Source organism: Electrophorus electricus, chromosome 5 (assembly GCF_041902795.1).
Source record: "Electrophorus electricus isolate QZ-2024a chromosome 5, ASM4190279v1, whole genome shotgun sequence".
NCBI lineage: Eukaryota > Metazoa > Chordata > Actinopteri > Gymnotiformes > Gymnotidae > Electrophorus > Electrophorus electricus.
The window spans coordinates 35,013,317-35,032,779 of record NC_137501.1 but is presented as its reverse complement, the minus strand read 5'-3'; the positions used below and the strand labels follow the sequence as shown (position 1 = coordinate 35,032,779).

The 19,463-nt window shown below is 45.7% G+C and overlaps 1 long non-coding RNA gene across 1 annotated transcript; it reads right to left on the bottom strand.

The window, feature by feature from the left end:
* Positions 1 to 1,010: 1,010 nt before the first annotated feature.
* LOC145657927 (uncharacterized) lies at positions 1,011 to 6,573 on the bottom strand. Its single transcript, XR_014123878.1, has 2 exons — positions 6,083 to 6,573; positions 1,011 to 1,897 (listed from the first exon to the last, which is right to left on the bottom strand). It is a non-coding gene; the product is annotated as an uncharacterized LOC145657927 (long non-coding RNA).
* Between the last annotated feature and the right edge of the window lie 12,890 nt (positions 6,574 to 19,463).

The window sequence follows — 19,463 nt, the reverse complement described above, 5'->3', positions numbered from 1 at the left end:
GCTTTAAACTTGGGCACACTTCAGACCGTTTCACTCATTAAATCATTCAAAGCACCACATTTCAAGGCCCAAGAGGTCACAGAATCATGCCCATCAAATTAGCTCTGGGCCTGGGCACACTTCACGCAGTTTGACCCTTTAAATAATACTACAACCAGACACATACAGGTGCGCACATATACACAGATACACATTCTGTTTAATTTCTTCACATCTGCAGACTAGAGTAAGCTGAGGGTTGTGGTGGAAATTCAGCAAACCAGGAGTCAGATGTGGATAAGAAGATTTTATTGAGTTATTAGTTTCAAAAAATGAGCGTGCCTATTTCCTTCGCTCCCCTTTGGGTGATTTCCCTCCCCTTATATAATAGCCGTAGCATTCGAGAGAACGAGGGAGGGTTTGCTTCTGTTGAGACCAGATAACTCCTTGGAAGGAGTGTATTTCTTCAAGGACGTTCTCTAGGGAACGTCCTGTTCTTCTAATCTTATGCTAAGCTTTCTCACGCTTTACAATGATAGAGAAAGAAACACAACAATATTTCCTTCACACTTCCCCCCTTTGATTCTTTGTCAATCATCAACATCATCTAGACTTTAATTTTCAATGAATAGTGCCTGGAGGTCATTAAATTCCTCAGAATCCTCATCCACCCCCTCTGGCAGTTCTTGCAACAGTTGATACTGTACACGAGTAAGATTAGTCACCCAGGTGACACAACAATTCATAATACATGGCAGGAAACACATAACCATCAATACGACAATGAGCACAGGAAAAAGCACCGTCATTGCCCAGTGTCCCCACGGGCCCAGGGCCGAGGTGAACCATGAGAACCATGAATTGTCTGCTGGGGACGGCTCCTGGATGTCCTGTTTCATATGTGTAATCAGGTCTGTTATATTATCATAATAATCTGGGATGTGAAAACAACATGATACATTTATCTTCTTACACACCTCACCTTCCTCGGCTAGGAGCAAATCTAAGGCCATTCTATTCTGCAGGACTACTTGGCGAATCTGGTGCAATTCTTGGTTTAGGAGTGTAAAAATCGTCTCAGTCCTATTGGCCAGAGTTAGGACTTGCCACGCTAAACCGTTAATCTTATTCAAGGCTGCAGTGGTGCCTCCTCCCAGAAATATAGACCAACCTATTGCCAATGCAGGGGTGGTCCATGGGTCGGCCAGGGTATAGCCATTGTATTTAGCGGGGTGCTGCTTGCCAGTGCCTCGTTTATGTATGGTGTGTGCATGTGCCCCACGTAGTTTGAAAATAGACACTGGCGGGGTTAGGAGTACTGGTGTGCAACATCCTGACCACTGGAACTCATAGTTCTTTCCAGTTTTCTTCCAATTACCCGCCCAGCCGGGTATTTTCATCGAGCTTATGATTTCTCTAGATAAATTATAGAGCTGTCCTGTTAGCCTATCTAGTTCACATGTAGTCTTATTGGTCATCTGGGTCGCCATGTCGTGGGTGATGGGTATGGGCGTCCATGGCACCTGAAAGGGGTGACACACTAGGCAAGACTGGTTTGGCTTGGCAGTGGTTGCCGTCACCACTGCCATTGCACAAGCGATATTGCCTTTGCATCTTTCCTCTGGCAGGAGTTGTCGTCCCGCGATCGGGGCGAGAGTAGTGAGTAGGATAGTGACAAACAGAGAATTCATCATGAGTCCTCAGGTCGTTCTGGCGCCTTCTTGCAATGAGTGTGGTGTATCCACGTTGCTCGTCCGTCGGTTTTGACGGCGGTGTTAGTCGTCAGCAGCACTTGGAATGGTCCTCTCCACCTGGGCTGGTTCCACCGCTTCCTTCTGAAGTCCTTTATCAGCACCCAATCACCTGGTTGGTGGGTGTGGAGTGGAGTATCCGTCACCTCGGGAAGAACTGCCTTCACCTGCTTAGACACATGGGAGAGAGATTTGTGCAGAGACACACAATACTGCAAAAGTGATTCATTGGTCAGGTTAGTATCCCAGTCCGGCGGAACCACCCCCGTGTTGGGAGGCTGTCCAAACACTATTTCAAAAGCTGATAACCCTGTTCGTGCCTGTGGTCTGGTTCGACATTGCCACAGGACGAGGGGAAGGCATTTTACCCAATTCATGCCTGTTTCCTGCGTTACTTTAGCTAGACCTCCTTTAATGGTGCCGTTTGTCCGTTCTATTGCCCCTGCACTAGCAGGGTGGTAACTGCAGTGTTTTCTCATATCTACCCCTAGGTATTTAGTCAAAGCTTTTAGTCCTTCGTGTACGAAGGGTGTCCCATTGTCACTGGTCACTCGTTGTGGTAACCCCCACAGGGGAATAATTTCTCTCAATAGCGCTTTTGCTACTGCCTCACTATCTTGTTTTCCCGTTGGGAAGGCCTCCACCCACTTACTAAACATGCACACACACACAAGCATGTATCTCTTTCCTTCAGCTGGTGTCAGTTCTACGAAATCTATTTGCCAATGTTGAAAAGGCTCACTAGGCGGCGGGTGTCCGGCGGGTGCGTGTTTGGTATGATTGTCTCCGTGTGGTGTGTTTTGTGCACATACCAAGCATCGGGAACAAATTTTTTTTTTTTGGGTATGTGTGTTTATTCCTGGTACATACCAATGTCTTGTTATGCTCTCCACTATCCCCCCTTTGCTCATGTGACTTCTCCCATGAGCAATCTCAATTGGTCCTTTCATATAAGAAGTGGGGAGACATGGTTTGTTCAAATGATTTATTGGGATCTGGAATGCCTAAAGCAGGTATGACCTGTAATAACTGCTTCAGTGCTGTAAAGGCCGCTTCAGCTTCTGGCGCCCATTCTAACTGAGAGGAATTCGATCCCTTGGTCCGTATTATATTTCTGAGTGGCCCCTCATGCTCTGCATAAGATGGTATGAATGTTCTACAATAGGAACACATGCCTAAGAAGGACAGCAGTTGTTTTTTCGTCGTGGGTCTTGGTATAGTCAAGATGGCATTCACTCGGTCTTTAGTCAGCATGCGCGTTTGTTCAGTGATGTCATGTCCTAAAAAATGCACTTGCTGCTTACAAAACTGTAATTTGGATTTGGATGCCTTGTGGCCTTCCTCTGCTAAATGATGTAGCAGTGCCACCGTGGCTTGTTTACACGCTTCTCGTGTTCTCCCACAAATTAAAAGATCATCAACGTATTGCAGCAAGGCTGTTCCTTCGAGGAGCTCTAAAGCTTCTAGGCTTCAGTGTAAGGCGGCATTGTAAATGGTTGGTGATTCACAATACCCCTGACACAGTCTTGGAAATATGTATGGCTTTCCTTCAAAAGTGAAAGCAAACCAAAATTGGCTATCCTTGTGCACAGGTACGCTAAAGAAAGCATTGGCCAAATCAACTACACTGAACCACTTACTGTCTGGTGGGATCTGAGAGAGAATGGTGTGCGGGTTTGGAACTTCTGGGGCTCTAGGGTGTACTGCCGCGTTGACAGCCTGCAAATCCTGCACAAATCTCCATTCATCTCTCCCTGGCTTCTTAACTGGGAAAATTGGAGTACGTACTGGTGAATCTGGGCATGGTATGATAACTCCTGCTTGTTTTAAAGGTTGGAACACTGGCCCAATACCCTCCGCTGCCTCTGGTTTTAGAGGGTATTGGTGCTGGTGTGGTCTATAATCAGATTTTGGGGTGATGTGGACGGGCTCACATCCTTTTATTAAGCCCACATCATTTTTTCCCTGTGCCCATAACCCTGCAGGAACTGTTTTCAATTCCTCCTCCTCTTCCTCTGAGAGGGTAACAGAGGCTGCCATAATTACTATATTAGGACTTACAAGCTCAACCCCCCTTTTACAATTTAGCCTATACGGGGTTGGCATTTTCCACACATCTATGCTTGGGCTGTACATGACTTTACACTGGGGTTCTTTTATCCAATCAGTTGTGCTCAACATGCGTTTTGTCCACAACCCTACTCTCTGCCAGTCTGGGTCAACATGTGCGCTAGCCAGCGACACATGAGGTGCTGCATGTGAGATTGAATATAAAGATTTCTGTTTAGCTGAGAGCTGCACCACTCCCGCAGCCCACTCGCAGTCCCACGCTATAGCTGTGATAATCAGACTGTCACTGCCCCCTAAGTCAAATTTTTGTTCAAAATCAACATCAGATCCCTCATGGACCTTCATTGTACAGTGAATAGAGTCACTTTGTTTAACCGTCAGCTCACCAGGTAGTGTATTAGTAACTTCAGTCATAAAATGTGTTAGTACTTCCCCAGCAGTGCACTGCAATTCATACACGTACAAAGGGACTCCTGCCTCTAGCTGGACTCCCTGTGTAGGTGTTTCCCACATAACAAATAACCCCTCTGGGTTGCTGCTAATTGTGCACCCAAGTTTACACATTAAATCTCTAGCTAACAAATTAATTGGACAGGTTTCTGACACCAAAAAGCTGTGTTTGAATTGGCTGTTTCCTAAACTACATTGGAGAGGCTCGGACATCCTTTCATCAATGGGATGACCTCCCACTCCAATTGCTGTTATCCCATATCCTGGTCTCATTCTACATTCTATTAATCCTTCTTTTAACACTAAGTGGGTGGCACCACTGTCAACCAAAAACCTAACATTTTTTCCCTCTACTTTCACAGTTACCTCGGGGAGGCCTCTTTGCCCTTTACTAATCTGCTGTAATAGTTGGTCATTTAAATTTGTCACTTCCCTTTTGCCGTCTTCACTCAGTGGTCCGCTGCTGTCCTGCCTCTCCACCGCCCGTCATGGATTGTGGGATTCTGATCTGTGCCCCCGTCATATGAGTTATCCTCCTCCGGACAGTTTCTGGCAAAATGTCTAAGCTTTCCACAGTTGTAGCATTCCTGTTCTTTCATCCAATCAATTTTCCCTCCTTTTCCTCTTCCTCTGCCTCTTCCGCATCATCAACAACCGTCTCAGTTCAGCCTGTGTTGGTCTGCAGGACTGCACGAATGCCATCAGTTCTTGTCCGAAGCGTCGTCCACCGATGTCACCTGGCTTGCTCAGGCCGTCGGCCGCTTTCATGATGTCGTCTGTAGTCCAGTGACGGTGGACCATAATCACTCCCTCAGGTCCTGACACTTCCACCATCGGGAACTGTGGGGCATAGCCTCTGTCAGGCCCTGCGGATGGCTTTATAGTGGCGTGACTTCGAGTGTGATGAGCCACTGGTGAGGTTATTGTCTCCAGTTGCCGTCTTGGTTCGTCATATGGAGACGGCTTTGATGTTAGCGATGAAGTCCCTGGTTCGGGATAAGGAGGTGGGTTTCCTGATGCTTGTGGTTGTTGAATCAGCTGGGGGCTCTCGGCGGGGCGGCATCGAGGCCAGCATCAGCTAAGGAAACACACTGAGACACTTCATTATTACATTTCTTTTGCCCTTCCTGTTTCTTCTGCCTTTTCTCAGCTTCTTCTAACCACATTTTTGCCTTTTCTAGCATATCCTCGCTGTTTTTGTCAAAATATTTCCGTGCTTTCTTATCAGCTTCTCTAGGTTTGACCTCGACTCTCTTAATTAATTTTAACAGGTATGCAACACTCAGCGTCCCTGAGGTATTAAACCCATAATGTTTAATCCAAAACGGGACATGTTTGTTTACATGTTCCCCATAATCTTTACTCATTTGAAAGAATAGGCTACTGGAGAGCTTGTCCTTACCGAACTCATACTCCTTACTATTGCCCGCACCCATTTTTTTTTTTTTTTTACTTTTGGATTCAGGCAACAAACGAACAAAGGAAACTTACCTACTCTCTACAATTTTCCTATTTTTTATCTTATTATCCACACCATCTACCCCCGATATGGATTAGTTCCGCTCCAGCAAATCGTGCTATTATACTGAGTCCACTCCTTTCCCTGCGGGGTGTTCTGTCGGCCCGGGCCTATTTCTTACACTAGTACGTCTACTCAGTGTGCCTATTCTCTTAGGCTGGCGGAGTCCCAGACTCCGGAGTCCTCTAGACCCTATTTTTAAGCCCTAGTATCTCATATACTATGCTACTTTACAGAACCACCCCAGGGTAGACTCAGGCGGATCACTATGTCACTTTCTTCTAGGATTAAATAACTGAACTTCACCACTTACTCTCTGTTCGTTAGATCAGGCAGAGCACACCACCGGAGTCAAGCGGGACGTCACTCCCTGGTTAGGTACTTTCCCGTATTCTTGTGGGTTTCCCTCTTCCTCCAGCTCAGTTTTCTCTCTGAGGCGCGTCCTCGAAGTTTAGTCACCGCCGCTCCGCATGGTGCCTCTCGCTGATCCTGCCGACAACGCCAAATTCTATGGTGGAAATTCAGCAAACAAGGAGTCAGATGTGGATAAGAAGATTTTATTGAGTTATTAGTTTCAAAAAATGAGCGTGCCTATTTGCTTCGCTCCCCTTTGGGTGATTTCCCTCCCCTTATATAATAGCCGTAGCGTTCGAGAGAACGAGGGAGGGTTTGCTTCTGCTGAGACCAGATAACACCTTGGAAGGAGTGTATTTCTTCAAGGACGTTCTCTAGGGAACGTCCTGTTCTTCTAATATTATGCTAAGCTTTCTCACGCTTTACAATGATAGAGAAAGAAACACAACAATATTTCCTTCACAGGGTATAGTGTTAAACCAGGTACTACATAAACAGTATATAGTATATATACAGAGGATATAATGTTAAACGAGCTACTACATACAGAGTAAATAGTTTGACCAAAAGATCGTGCTGATCTTTGATCTCCTGGTTCTTCATCTCCAGCGCCACTTTCAGACTCAATGTCCTCCTCTATGGGCTGGTATAACACACACACGAATCATCACTAAAGCCAGTACAATGGAAAGGTGGGAATGTGTACTGAATGTGTACTGACGTTATAAGTGAAAGGTGGAGGTACTGGTGGATGTGTACTGACACTATAAGGGATCTCTACCTGCAGTGACAGTCTGAGCTTCTCAAGTTCTTCCTCCAGAGATTTCTTCTCCTGTTCACAGGCCATTTTCATATCTGCCAGAGCAAGTATCATTACTGCTGGATATAACACAGATTGTATATACTACATAATTACTACTGAATATATAAAATATAATATATATAGTACTATACATATATTAGTATCACTTTTATTGGAGCCTAAAGGCTAACATTCATTATTAGTTATGTTAGTATTATTGCATTTCCATAGTACTTACTCTTGATGGACCTGTTATGCTCCTCCTCCTCCTGCTGTTTCTGCAGGAGCTCTGTCTCCTCTTGCTGCTTGTGTTTCAGCATCTCCTGAAGAACCTGCAGCTCTTTCTGCTTCTGCAACCTCAACTCCTTCAGCTGCTCCAACAAATTGTTCTCCAACTCCTCCTTCTCACACCGCAAACACTCCAATCGGGCCACAGGCCCCACTAGTGACACAGAACCACACACACACACACACAGACACACACACACACACACAGAGAGAGAGATAAACATGTATAAATGTATAAGAATTTGTGGATAAAATTACTATGAAATTATTTATAATCAAACGACTACACTATACAACCACATCTTCCTTTTATTTACATATTATACAGACATTTAGAGATATTTACATTTTATTTACCCGCGTGCGTCTCTCTTCTCCAAGGTAGCGGAGAGATATGAAAGGATAAAAGGGGAAAAGAATAAAATGCACGTCGGTTTTAAATTCGCAGGCTACCTGCGCTGAAGGCGTGGAAAACGAGCAAGTGACGGAAAGGCTTCCGTACCCGATGGGTCCAAATCACATGCCCAGCAAAGTAGCCTTAAACCTGGACACACAATGGAGACCATTTGACCCTTTAAAATCATACTACAACCAGACTTCCAGGCCCAAGAGGTCACACAGTCATTCCCAGCAAAGTAGCTCTGGGCCTGGGCACACTTCACACAGTTTGACCCTTTAAATAATACTACAACCAGACTTCCAGGCACAAGAGGTCACACAGTCATGCACAGCAAAGTAGCTCTGGGCCTGGGCACACTTCATTCACTTTGTACCTTTAAATCATACTACTACTACTACCAGACTTCCAGGCCCAAGAGGTCACACAGTCATGCACAGCAAAGTAGCTCTGGGCCTGGGCACACTTCATTCACTTTGTACCTTTAAATCATACTACTACTACTACCAGACTTCCAGGCCCAAGAGGTCAAACACAGTCATGCACAGCAAAGTAGCTCTGGGCCTGGGCACACTTCAATCACTTTGTGCCTTTAAATCATACTACTACTACCAGACTTCCAGGGCCAAGAGGTCACACAGTCATGCACAGCAAAGTAGCTCTGGGCCTGGGCACACTTCACGCAGTTTGACCATTTAAATAAAACTAGAAACAGACTTCCTGGCCCAAGAGGTCACACAGTCATGCCCATCAAAGTAGCTCTGGGCCTGGGCACACTTCACGCAGTTTGACCCTTTAAATAATACTACAACCAGACACATACAGGTGCGCACATATACACATTCTTTTTAATTTCTTCACATCTGCAGACTAGAGTAAGCTGAGGGTATAGTGTTAAACCAGGTACTACATAAACAGTATATAATATATATACAGAGGATATAATGTTAAACCAGGTACTACATACAGAGTATATAGTTTGACCAACAGATCGTGCTGATCTTTGATCTCCTGGTTCTTCATCTCCAGCACCACTTTCAGACTCATGTCCTCCTCTATGGGCTGGTATAACACACACACACACACACACACAAATTAGCAAGCCATATAGTGTAGAAATAGATAGATGTTATTCAGGGACCTCATTTATAAAACTTTGTGGATTCCAAAGTGAAAGTGTGTGTATTCTGCACAAATAACAGGAAATGGCATATACCCCCCAAAAACTTAGATTTCTAAAGCCTCGAGTATGAATTATTGGGAGATAGAGGCGACAATGCAGCGCTAAAGACAAAAAAGGAATTTTAACCACAGGTATGAGTGGCAGCACCAGCAACCGCAGGTGTGAGTGGCATTATATTTACATTTACCCTCCACATCCTTTGTGTCTGTGTATTCGTCCTCGATGCGTCCAGCACACCATCTCCAGAAACGCCTCATTTTTCCTCTGTCTTCTTCAGTGTCTTTCCACAGACTGATCTGTAAAGGTGTTCATGGGATTCCCCTCACGTGTGACATCGGGCCACAGGACATATGGGGTTCTAAAGTTCCAAGAGCGTAGATGAGTTGTTTTTCTTTGAATTTCCTAATTTCATTGCTGCCATAGCAACAACTGGCAATGCAAACAGACGTGTCATTAATGCAGTGACTCTACCTCAACCTGGATTGATCAACCATGTACGGCTCACCGGAGACTGTGATACGTATAACATCCCAAAGTGTACTTAATTCTGAGCAAAATCTAACTAGCCTCATTACTGCTGAACTATGAGGGGCCATTTAGGGAGAAATCAGGGAAACACTACTTGTACATACATATGAAACATTTTCACATAAATAGCCTACTACTTACATTTGTGTATAATAATTTAAACTCGCATATACACGCACTTGCCCACTCAATCTCTGGTGCGTAAACAAAGAGTTGCACTATGCTTATGTTGGTATGGGGGTGTCTGTGTGTATATAACAATTTTCAGTGCGCCCGGAAGTCATTTCATTGTCATTTCAAGGCAGATATTTAACATGTGTACAGTGCGTATAATAGACAGAGGAAGACTGTTGAACTATTAATATTAGGACGGTTATTGACATCTGTGTAATGAGTAGTGCTTCTCTTAATGACAACTGTAACTGTTTTCCCATATAGAATTGTGTGCCTTATATTGTTTGGAGGAACTTTTTCTTCTCATTTAGAAATATGTGGACTAAGTGCTCAGATTGTCTTATTACTTATTATGCTCAGTCTCACCATTTTTGGCAGATTTCACCACGTTATTACGAACGTGGATACGTTATCTTATAATTATAAGCAGTGTGAGATGTGAAGCTAAGCGAAGCACATGTGCAGAATTTCTAACAATAGCCTGTTTTGTATAGCCTGGCTAACTGACCAATCAGTGAAATTAAATGTGGTTGCAGAGCCTGTTGCAGCTGGGTCAATTTAATTTGATTTCATTGTGTTTAATTTTAAACTCAGCTGCGTGCCATGAGACACAAGTTAATCTGAGCATTTTTTGTTCTAACGCCCACTTAACCTAGCCATGTTTTACAGTTATCTTGAAATAATTGAGGTTCATCGCTAGAGGGTGCTGTTCATCTTTTTTATTCTTTTTTTTCTATTATTGATCAGGAAAAAACGATAAAATAGAGAATTTGTGGATAAAATTATTATGAGATTATTTATAATCAAACGACTACACTACACAACCACTTCTTCCTTTTATTTACATATTATACAGATATTTACATTTTATTTACCCGCGTGCGTCTCTCTTCTCCAAGGTAGCGGAGAGATATGAAAGGATAAAAGGGGAAAATAATAAAATGCACGTCGGTTTTAAATTCGCAGGCTACCTGCGCTGAAGGCGTGGAAAACGAGCACGTGACGGAAAGGCTTCCGTACCCGATGGGTCCAAATCACATGCCCAGCAAAGTAGCCTTAAACCTGGACACACAATGGAGACCATTTGACCCTTTAAAATCATACTACAACCAGACTTCCAGGCCCAAGAGGTCACACAGTCATGCCCAGCAAAGTAGCTCTGGGCCTGGGCACACTTCACGCAGTTTGACCGTTTAAATAAAACTAGAAACAGACTTCCTGGCCCAAGAGGTCACACAGTCATGCCCAGCAAGGTTGCTTTAAACGTGGGCACACTTCAGACCGTTTCACTCTTTAAATCATTCAAAGCACCACATTTCAAGGCCCAAGAGGTCACAGAATCATGCCCATCAAAGTAGCTCTGGGCCTGGGCACACTTTACGGAGTTTGACCCTTTAAATAATACTACAACCAGACACATACAGGTGCGCACATATACACAGATACACATTCTGTTTAATTTCTTCACATCTGCAGACTAGAGTAAGCTGAGGGTATAGTGTTAAACCAGGAGCTACATAAACAGTATATAGTATATATAAAGAGGATATAGTGTTAAACCAGGTACTACATACAGAGTATATAGTATACATACAGAGTATATAGTTTGACCAAAAGATCGTGCTGATCTTTGATCACCTGGTTCTTCATCTCCAGCGCCACTTTCAGACTCATAATGTCCTCCTCTATGGGCTGGTATAACCCACACATACGAATCATCACTACAGCCAGTACAATGGAAAGGTGGGAATGTGTACTGAATGTGTACTGACGTTATAAGTGAAAGGTGGAGGTACTGGTGGATGTGTACTGACACTATAAGGGATCTCTACCTGCAGTGACAGTCTGAGCTTCTCAAGTTCTTCCTCCAGAGATTTCTTCTCCTGTTCACAGGCCATTTTCATATCTGCCAGAGCAAGTATCATTACTGCTGGATATAACATAGATTGTATATACTACATAATTACTACTGAATATATAAAATATAATATATATAGTACTATACATATATTAGTATCACTTTTATTGGAGCCTAAAGGCTAGCATTCATTATTAGTTATGTTAGTATTATTGCATTTCCATAGTACTTACTCTTGATGGACCTGTTATGCTCCTCCTCCTCCTGCTGTTTCTGCAGGAGCTCTGTCTCCTCATGCTGCTTGTGTTTCAGCATCTCCTGAAGAACCTGCAGCTCCTTCTGCTTCTGCAACCTCAACTCCTTCAGCTGCTCCAACAAACTGTTCTCCAACTCCTCCTTCTCACACCGCAAACACTCCAATCGGGCCACAGGCCCCACTAGTGACACAGAACCACACACACACACACACACACACACACACACACACACACACACACACAAACACACACACACACACAGAGAGATAAACATGTATAAATGTATAAGAATTTGTGGATAAAATTATTATGAGATTATTTATAATGAAACGACTACACTACACAACCACTTCTTCCTTTTATTTACATATTATACAGATATTTACAGATATTTACATTTTATTTACCCGCGTGCGTCTCTCTTCTCCAAGGTAGCGGAGAGATATGAAGGGATAAAAGGGGAAAAGAATAAAATGCACGTCGGTTTTAAATTCGCAGGCTACCTGCGCTGAAGGCGTGGAAAACGAGCACGTGACGGAAAGGCTTCCGTACCCGATGGGTCCAAATCACATGCCCAGAAAAGTAGCCTTAAACCTGGACACACAATGGAGAGCATTTGACCCTTTAAAATCATACTACAACCAGACTTCCAGGCCCAAGAGGTCACACAGTCATGCCCAGCAAAGTAGCTCTGGGCCTGGGCACACTTCACACAGTTTGACCCTTTAAATAATACTACAACCAGACTTCCAGGCACAAGAGGTCACACAGTCATGCCCAGCAAGGTTGCTTTAAACGTGGGCACACTTCAGACCGTTTCACTCTTTAAATCATTCAAAGCACCACATTTCAAGGCCCAAGAGGTCACAGAATCATGCCCATCAAAGTAGCTCTGGGCCTGGGCACACTTCACGCAGTTTGACCCTTTAAATAATACTACAACCAGACACATACAGGTGCGCACATATACACAGATACACATTCTGTTTAATTTCTTCACATCTGCAGACTAGAGTAAGCTGAGGGTATAGTGTTAAACCAGGTACTACATAAACAGTATATAGTATATATACAGAGGATATAGTGTTAAACCAGGTACTACATACAGAGTATATAGTATACATACAGAGTATATAGTTTGACCAAAAGATCGTGCTGATCTTTGATCTCCTGGTTCTTCATCTCCAGCGCCACTTTCAGACTCATAATGTCCTCCTCTATGGGCTGGTATAACACACACACGAATCATCACTACAGCCAGTACAATGGAAAGGTGGGAATGTGTACTGAATGTGTACTGACGTTATAAGTGAAAGGTGGAGCTACTGGTGGATGTGTACTGACACTATAAGGGATCTCTACCTGCAGTGACAGTCTGAGCTTCTCAAGTTCTTCCTCCAGAGATTTCTTCTCCTGTTCACAGGCCATTTTCATATCTGCCAGAGCAAGTATCATTACTGCTGGATATAACATAGATTGTATATACTACATAATTACTACTGAATATATAAAATATAATATATATAGTACTATACATATATTAGTATCACTTTTATTGGAGCCTAAAGGCTAACATTCATTATTAGTTATGTTAGTATTATTGCATTTCCATAGTACTTACTCTTGATGGACCTGTTATGCTCCTCCTCCTCCTGCTGTTTCTGCAGGAGCTCTGTCTCCTCCTGCTGCTTGTGTTTCAGCATCTCCTGAAGAACCTGCAGCTCCTTCTGCTTCTGCAACCTCAACTCCTTCAGCTGCTCCAACAAACTGTTCTCCAACTCCTCCTTCTCACACCGCAAACACTCCAATCGGGCCACAGGCCCCACTAGTGACACAGAACCACACAAACACACACACACACACAAAGAGAGAGATAAACATGTATAAATGTATAAGAATTTGTGGATAAAATTATTATGAGATTATTTATAATCAAACGACTACACTACACAACCACATCTTCCTTTTATTTACATATTATACAGATATTTGGAGATATTTACATTTTATTTACCCGCGTGCGTCTCTCTTCTCCAAGGTAGCGGAGAGATATGAAAGGATAAAAGGGGAAAAGAATAAAATGCACGTCGGTTTTAAATTCGCAGGCTACCTGCGCTGAAGGCGTGGAAAACGAGCACGTGACGGAAAGGCTTCCGTACCCGATGGGTCCAAATCACATGCCCAGCAAAGTAGCCTTAAACCTGGACACACAATGGAGAGCATTTGACCCTTTAAAATCATACTACAACCAGACTTCCAGGCCCAAGAGGTCACACAGCCATGCCCAGCAAAGTAGCTCTGGGCCTGGGCACACTTCACGCAGTTTGACCGTTTAAATAAAACTAGAAACAGACTTCCTGGCCCAAGAGGTCACAGTCATACCCAGCAAAGTACGTTTAAACCTGGAAACAAATCAGATCCTTTCTGTCATTCAAAGGAATGGGCCTGCAACTCACAACCACATCCCCAGTGAAGCGCACCGTCACCCAGCCACACTACCCCACCTTGCCCGTCCTGGAACAACCACACCTCCAGGGCACCACATGCCAATCTCTCATGCCCAGCAAACTGCAACCTCACGCAGCCAGGCCACACACTGTCTCCCCTTGTACAGTCCAAGGACGAACTCCTCCACAAACCTGGTGTTCACGCGCACACACGCAATTACAACGAATTGGTGGAGAACTTTGAAACAAACGTGCTGACTTTGAATACTCACATCTAGGCTGGGCCAGGTCCAAATGGCCTGCAGCTCGGTGCGCATTAACTGCTTGACTGTCCGTCACGAACGCCACCTGCCAAGCGTTCGTTCCGTCCCTGGCGGATTTTAAAAAATCGTAGCGTGAGAACGATGGGTCCGATCCGCGTGCCGCTTAAAGGCGATTACAGGGGAGATGCAACCCTTTCCAAAGAACCATGAAAAGACTTTCTACTCCCAAGGAAACGAGATATTAAGCCGCAATGACATCCGACGCGCGCATTTTCTCCGCCGCGCAGCACATTTAAAAAAATCATAGCGTGAAAACCGTGGGTTCGATCCGCGTGCCGCTCGAAGGCGATTACAGGGGAGATGCAGCCCTTTCCAAAGAGGCATGAACAGACTTCCTACTCCCAAGGAGCCCAAAGATATTAAGCCGCAAATACGTCCTACGCGCGTCTTTTCTACGCCGCGCACCACATTTAAAAAATCGTATCGGAAGAACGGTGGGTCCAATCCGCGTGCCGCTTAAAGGCGATTACAAGGGAGATGCAAACCTTTCCAAAGAGCCATGAAAAGACTTTCTACTCCCAAGGAGACAATAGATATTAAGCCGAAATGACGTCCGACGCGCGCATTTTCTCCGCCGCGCACCACATTTAAAAAAATCATAGCGTGAAAACCGTGGGTTCGATCCGCGTGCCGCTCGAAGGCGATTACAGCGGAGATGCAGCCCTTTCCAAAGAGCCATGAAAAGACTTTCTACTCCCAAGGAGACAAGAGATATTAAGCCGCAAATACGTCCGGCGCGCGTCTTTTCTCCGCCGCGCAACACATTTAAAAAAAATCGTAGCGTGAAAAACGTGGGTTCGATCCGCGTGCCGCTCGAAGGCGATTACAGGGGAGATGCATCCCTTTCAAAAGAGCCATGAACAGACTTTCTACTCCCAAGGAGACCAGAAATATTAACATATAAAGCGTTACGCTCCAGTCGGATGAACGAGAAACGCTTGTACAATTGCAACGAATTGGAGGAGAAAGTTTAAACAAACGCGCTGACTTTGAACGCTCACATCTAGGCCGGGCCAACTCCAAATGGCGTGCAACTCGGTGCGCATCACCTCCATGACTGTCCCTAACGAACGCCACCTGCCACGCTTTCGGCCCGTCCCTGGCGGCATTAAAAAATCGTAGCGTGATAACGATGGTTCCGATGCGCGTGCCGCTCGAAGGCGATTACAGGGGAGATACAGCCCTTTCCAAAGAGCCATGAACAGACTTTCTACTCCCAAGGAGACAAGAGATATTACGCGCATTTTCTCCGACGCGCACCACGTTTAAAAAATCGTAGCGTGAGAACGGTGGGTCCGATCCGCGTGCCGCTTAAAGGCGATTACAGGGGAGATGCAACCCTTTCCAAAGAGGCATGAACAGACTTCCTACTCCCAAGGAGCCCAAAGATATTAAGCCGCAAATACGTCCTACGCGCGTCTTTTCTACGCCGCGCACCACATTTAAAAAATCGTAGCGTAAGAACGGTGGGTCCGATCCGCGTGCCGCTTAAAGGCGATTACAGGGGAGATGCAAACCTTTCCAAAGAGCCATGAAAAGACTTTCTACTCCCAAGGAGACAAGAGATATTAAGCCGCAATGACGTCCGACGCGCGCATTTTCTCCGACGCGCAAAACATTTAAAAAAATCATAGCGTGAAAACCGTGGGTTCGATCCGCGTGCCGCTCGAAGGCGATTACAGGGGAGATGCAGCCCTTTCCAAAGAGCCATGAACAGACTTTCTACTCCCAATGAGACAAGAGATATCAAGCCGCAAATACGTCCGGCGCGCGTCTATTCTCCGCCGCGCAACACATTTAAAAAAAATCGTAGCGTGAAAACCGTGGGTTCGATCCGCGTGCCGCTTAAAGGCGATTACAGGGGAGATGCAGCCCTTTCCAAAGAGCCATGAACAGACTTTCTACTCCCAAGGAGACCAGAGATATTAACAGATAAAGCGTTACGCTCCAGTCGGATGAGCGAGAAACGCTTGTACAATTGCAACGAATTGGAGGAGAAAGTTTAAACAAACGCGCTGACTTTGAAGGCTCACATCTAGGCCGGGCCAGGTCCAAATGGCCTGCAACTCGGTCCGCATCACGTCCATGACTTTTCCTAACGAACGCCACCTGCCAAGCTTTCGGCCCGTCCCTGTCGGCATTAAAAAATCGTAGCGTGATAAGGATGGTTCCGATCCGCGTGCCGCGCGAAGGCGATTACAGGGGAGATACAGCCCTTTCCAAAGAGCCATGAAAAGACTTTCTACTCCCAAGGAGACAATAGATATTAAGCCGAAATGACGTCCGACGCGCGCATTTTCTCCGCCGCGCACCACATTTAAAAAAATCATAGCGTGAAAACCGTGGGTTCGATCCGCGTGCCGCTCGAAGGCGATTACAGCGGAGATGCAGCCCTTTCCAAAGAGCCATGAAAAGACTTTCTACTCCCAAGGAGACAAGAGATATTAAGCCGAAATGACGTCCGACGCGCGCATTTCCTCCGCCGCGCACCACATTTAAAAAAATCATAGCGTGAAAACCGTGGGTTCGATCTGCGTGCCGCTCGAAGGCGATTACAGGGGAGATGCAGCCCTTTCCAAAGAGCCATGAACAGACTTTCTACACCCAATGAGACAAGAGATATTAAGCCGCAAATACGTCCGGCGCGCGTCTTTTCTCCGCCGCGCAACACATTTAAAAAAAATCGTAGCGTGAAAACCGTGGGTTCGATCCGCGTGCCGCTCGAAGGCGATTACAGGGGAGATGCAGCCCTTTCCAAAGAGCCATGAACAGACTTTCTACTCCCAAGGAGACCAGAGATATTAACAGATAAAGCGTTACGCTCCAGTCGGATGAGCGAGAAACGCTTGTACAATTGCAACGAATTGGAGGAGAAAGTTTAAACAAACGCGCTGACTTTGAAGGCTCACATCTAGGCCGGGCCAGGTCCAAATGGCCTGCAACTCGGTCCGCATCACGTCCATGACTTTTCCTAACGAACGCCACCTGCCAAGCTTTCGGCCCGTCCCTGTCGGCATTAAAAAATCGTAGCGTGATAAGGATGGTTCCGATCCGCGTGCCGCGCGAAGGCGATTACAGGGGAGATGCAGCCCTTTCCAAAGAACCATGAAAAGACTTTCTACTCCCAAGGAGACAAGAGATATTAAGCCGCAATGACGTCCGACGCGCGCATTTTCTCCGCCGCGCAGCACATTTAAAAAAATCATAGCGTGAAAACCGTGGGTTCGATCCACGTGCCGCTCGAAGGCGATTACAGGGGAGATGCAGCCCTTTCCAAAGAGGCATGAACAGACTTCCTACTCCCAAGGAGCCCAAAGATATTAAGCCGCAAATACGTCCTACGCGCGTCTTTTCTACGCCGCGCACCACATTTAAAAAATCGTATCGGAAGAACGGTGGGTCCAATCCGCGTGCCGCTTAAAGGCGATTACAAGGGAGATGCAAACCTTTCCAAAGAGCCATGAAAAGACTTTCTACTCCCAAGGAGACAATAGATATTAAGCCGAAATGACGTCCGACGCGCGCATTTTCTCCGACGCGCACCACATTTAAAAAAATCATAGCGTGAAAACCGTGGGTTCGATCCGCGTGCCGCTCGAAGGCGATTACAGCGGAGATGCAGCCCTTTCCAAAGAGCCATGAAAAGACTTTCTACTCCCAAGGAGACAAGAGATATTAAGCCGAAATGACGTCCGACGCGCGCATTTCCTCCGCCGCGCACCACATTTAAAAAAATCATAGCGTGAAAACCGTGGGTTCGATCCGCGTGCCGCTCGAAGGCGATTACAGGGGAGATGCAGCCCTTTCCAAAGAGCCATGAACAGACTTTCTACTCCCAATGAGACAAGAGATATCAAGCCGCAAATACGTCCGGCGCGCGTCTATTCTCCGCCGCGCAACACATTTAAAAAAAATCGTAGCGTGAAAACCGTGGGTTCGATCCGCGTGCCGCTTAAAGGCGATTACAGGGGAGATGCAGCCCTTTCCAAAGAGCCATGAAAAGACTTTCTACTCCCAAGTAGACAAGAGATATTAAGCCGAAATGACGTCCGACGCGCGTCTTTTCTACGCCGCGCACCACATTTAAAAAATCGTATCGGAAGAACGGTGGGTCCAATCCGCGTGCCCCATAAAGGCGATTACAAGGGAGATGCAAACCTTTCCAAAGAGCCATGAAAAGACTTTCTACTCCCAAGGAGACAAGAGATATTAAGCTGAAATGACGTCCGACGCGCGCATTTCCTCCGCCGCGCACCACATTTAAAAAAATCATAGCTTGAAAACCGTGGGTTCGATCCGCGTGCCGCTCGAAGGCGATTACAGGGGAGATGCAGCCCTTTCCAAAGAGGCATGAACAGACTTTCTACACCCAATGAGACAAGAGATATTAAGCCGCAAATACGTCCGGCGCGCGTCTTTTCTCCGCCGCGCAACACATTTAAAAAAAATCGTAGCGTGAAAAACGTGGGTTCGATCCGCGTGCCGCTCGAAGGCGATTACAGGGGAGATGCATCCCTTTCAAAAGAGCCATGAACAGACTTTCTACTCCCAAGGAGACCAGAAATATTAACATATAAAGCGTTACGCTCCAGTCGGATGAACGAGAAACGCTTGTACAATTGCAACGAATTGGAGGAGAAAGTTTAAACAAACGCGCTGACTTTGAACGCTCACATCTAGGCCGGGCCAACTCCAAATGGCGTGCAACTCGGTGCGCATCACCTCCATGACTGTCCCTAACGAACGCCACCTGCCACGCTTTCGGCCCGTCCCTGGCGGCATTAAAAAATCGTAGCGTGATAACGATGGTTCCGATGCGCGTGCCGCTCGAAGGCGATTACAGGGGAGATACAGCCCTTTCCAAAGAGCCATGAACAGACTTTCTACTCCCAAGGAGACAAGAGATATTACGCGCATTTTCTCCGACGCGCACCACGTTTAAAAAATCGTAGCGTGAGAACGGTGGGTCCGATCCGCGTGCCGCTTAAAGGCGATTACAGGGGAGATGCAACCCTTTCCAAAGAACCATCAAAAGACTTTCTACTCCCAAGGAGACAAGAGATATTAAGCCGCAATGACGTCC